Source organism: Bacillus rossius, unplaced genomic scaffold (genome assembly GCF_032445375.1).
Source record: "Bacillus rossius redtenbacheri isolate Brsri unplaced genomic scaffold, Brsri_v3 Brsri_v3_scf23, whole genome shotgun sequence".
In the NCBI taxonomy this organism is placed as follows: Eukaryota; Metazoa; Arthropoda; class Insecta; order Phasmatodea; family Bacillidae; genus Bacillus; species Bacillus rossius.
Window position 1 is genome coordinate 546085 of NW_026962404.1, and position 3849 is coordinate 549933.

General features: G+C 40.0%; 1 non-coding gene across 1 annotated transcript; it reads right to left on the reverse strand.

Moving 5' to 3' along the window:
* Positions 1-490: 490 nt before the first annotated feature.
* LOC134543900 (5S ribosomal RNA) lies at positions 491-609 on the reverse strand. The gene has a single exon (XR_010077347.1). It is a non-coding gene; the product is annotated as a 5S ribosomal RNA (ribosomal RNA).
* Between the last annotated feature and the right edge of the window lie 3240 nt (positions 610-3849).

The following is a 3849-nucleotide window of genomic DNA, read 5'->3' on the forward strand; positions in this document are numbered from 1 at the left end:
GCCGACCATCCAACAAATGAGCACACTAAACAGGCATTGATGACATTGTTATCAACGTCTTTTTGAATCTCTCATTATTATACATAACTGCCCACTGAAACAGAGAAACTTCAAAATAGGTGTGTGTGTGTGTGTTTATATATATATATATATATATATATATATATATATATACATATATACATACATACATACATACATACATACATACATACATACATATACACTTATCTATTTATTTTTTCACTTTGAATTTTGTATGAGGTATACACATGCAAAGATTCACAGCTGCTGCTGGGTGGGTGAGTGAGTGAGTGATTGAGTGAGTGATTGATTGATTGATTGATTGATTGATTGATTGAGAGAGAGTGAGTGTGTGTGTGTGTGTGTGTTAGGGGGGGGGGGGAAATGTGGTGATTGTGGGGGAAAAAAAAATTTAAAATTGAAATTTTTAAAAAAAAATTTTTTTCTGTAGGGTGCAAAATAGTAGTGCCAACGGCACGTGGTGTTCCCAAGCGGTCACCCATCTAAGTACTAACCACGCTCGACGATGCTTAACTTCGGTGATCGGACGAGAACCGGTGTGTTCATCGTGATATGGCCGTTGGCAATGATATAGATGTTTTTTTTTTGCAGTTTGTATTTGCCACTCGAAATAGCTATACCAGGTGTGATTGTTACAAACAACAGGAGAAATCGTGTAATGAACACTCTTTTACTTCCCCCCCCCCCCCCCCCCTCTCCACACACAACACCCACCACCCTCACCATCCCAACCACCAAAGCCCTCTTCAAAATACACTCTCACACACACACACAAACCCACACTCTATAACTGATGAACATTACCATAACTTCTTAAAGCCATTAGATAATATTTAACTCAAGAAAGGTATTGTGATATGTTTAAAGAAAGAAAGGTGAAACCTTTAACTTTACCAGCAGGTATTAGTATCACTGAGGTATCTTCTAGGTTGTAGCAGCAATAGTAGTAATAATAATAAAATTAAATAAGGTAATAAAAAAGAAAAGTTATACATGTGATCAAATCATGAATGTATAAAACTGGAATGAATTTAAATTTTTTTTATTTTTCTTCATAGGCTGTTTTGAAATTGATGAGTAAGTGCCTCTTCTTTTAAATTTTTTAATGCTGAACACTGTTACATAAGAGATGAATGTTTAGAAAATTTAAAAAAAAAAAAAAGCTAGCCCAGCCCCCTCCCCCCCTCACACAAAATCCAAACAAAAAAAAAAACACCCTCCTTCAAAACATCACATAATCATCCAGCCAGCAGTGCAGACGAGAAATTTGCACTCGGGGCCGCCATTTTGACGATAAATTCTTGCATGGCACACCAAAGGTAGGAAAGAATTTAAAAAAATAAAAATAATGGGCGAGCACCCTCGCGTCTGCCTGTAGAAAATGAAGTTAAAAGTAACATAACCTAAAGACAGGCACACACTAGGGTGCTCCCAGGCGGTTGAGAAATTTTTTCCCGCCAAAAGACTTATATATATTATTTATTTTACTGTTTTTGGCAGGGGGCTATGTCGGTCTGTGTGCAAAGTAGTTCCTACTCCCGCCGCCAGGAGCGCGCGCGGTGGGTAGCGATGTTGTTTTTTCTGCTTTCATTTGTTTATTATTTAGAGGGTTAATGCTATGTAAATGTACGCAAGTTTGGTTATGTGTCGGTAGTTGTGCGAGATTTAATTTCCGAAACGAAATTTGACTTTCATCGGCCTGCATTTCTCACTTATTCGGAAAATACATGTGTGTTTATGTATGTATAATAATCGAGTGATTTTGTAATAATTTGGAAGTTTTGTTTGCGTGTGCGATGTGGGGAAGAAAAGGTGTGCACACGAGTCCTAGGGCTATATTTTTTTTTATTGCGAAATATTTACTTCATGTGGTGAAAAATTTTAAATTATTTGTGATGCAAGTGAAATTTTTTTTTTTTTTTCAGTTGGGTGATGTGTTTGTCCTCGTTTGTGTGCAAGGAAGCAAACATGCTGAAGGTAAGGGGCCATAAATGACACTTTAAAATATTAGTTTACCATTAATTTTGGTTAAATATTAAATTGCCATATAAGTAAAATCATGTCAACTGTTGTATTCCACCCAGTATAAGCTGTTAGTAATGGGTACTTAATATAAATAGAATAAATGTAAGCATTTTCGTCTGCATGAAAATTCACTTTTTTTTTGGATCCATTTGTACTGTGGGTAGTTAAATAGTACATTATGTTGTTTTTACTTCGAAGTACAAAACATCTTGTGCATGATTGCAAATTCAAACGCAGTTAAGCATAATATGAATTCGAATTATGTGTGTGTGTGTGTGTGTGTGTGTATATATATATTTTTTTTTTTTTTTTTTTTTTTACTGTGTCCAGTTTTAGCACAAATGGAATTATTTTCAAAGTGAATCGATGCAACTGGTCTTTGCCATTAATATTGATATATGATCTAACTAAATTAAATAGAAAGGATTTTTTTATTTATTTTTTTATATATATAAATATATTTGTAGCAATGTACTAATGACCACAGAAGTAAGCAAAAAAAAAAATATATATATATATATATCTCAGCCAGTAAACCATGCGTCTTAAAGACTTTTTTTAATGAAAATATTTCTGCCTTGGTTAAGCTTACATTTACTATCATAGGGATTGAGGGAATTGTAGAACAGCAGCAGAAGCATTTCCTTTCATGATCATGTTCTTGGTCCTGAAAAGGACCGTTTATGTAAGCATGTGCACACCAGACCTGCTCACTTGGAGCTGGTGTATTTGGTGACAGCCTTGGTGCCCTCGCTGACAGCGTGCTTGGCCAGCTCCCCGGGCAGCAGCAGTCTCACGGCCGTCTGTATCTCGCGGCTGGTGATGGTGGAGCGCTTGTTGTAGTGGGCGAGGCGGCTGGCCTCTGCCGCGATGCGCTCGAAAATGTCGTTCACGAAACTGTTCATGATGCTCATGGCCTTAGATGATATGCCAGTGTCCGGATGAACTTGCTTCAACACTTTGTAGATGTAGATTGCGTAGCTTTCCTTCCTCTTGCGCTTCTTTTTCTTGTCGCCCTTCGAGATGTTTTTCTGGGCCTTGCCCGCCTTTTTGGCTGCCTTACCGCTCGTCTTGGGGGGCATCGTAGGTCTGAGCTGTGCCGCTGTCGCTAGATGAGTGAGACGGGAATTTTTTTTTTTTTTTTTTTTGCAATAGCCCCTCCACGCTAAAGCCAGTCCCACACAACCGAAGTGATTGTGGGCCCTCCTATAAAAATGGGAGTGATGTGACGAGAGGAAATTTATGCGTGCCAGGTGGGACCTATACGCTTACTTTAAATACTGAAAAAATGCCAGTGCCACTCCCCACTCCTGCGGGGGAGGGGGGAGTAGCGCGGCGACGTGCGTCTGGCGCGAAGCAAGACTGCAGGAGCACGGGAATTAGTGCTCCGGCAGGCATAGGGGTTTAGCAAATGGGTTGGCAGCAGTAAACCAGCGATCGCACTGGAGGAAACCTGCTACCCGGTAGTGAAAATGTCCGCCCGGATATCCCAGAGGGGAGGAGGGGGAAAATTGGATAAGGTATAACGCATCTGCCTGGGATGGCCAGATGCGTTATGTTGGTGTAACCTGGTTACTTGTACATGGCAGGAACATGGAATTTGAAGATTGGTCTCAGCAACGCCGAGTGCGCCAGTCCGTCGGCGCGACCTGCAACTAAAATAACATAAACGTAAGAGTACACAGCACATGATGATTCATGCTGCGAAATTACAGGAGATCGTGCAGTGGGGACCTGACACAGGCACTGTGGTTGGCGTCTCTGTGACACATAGGACGG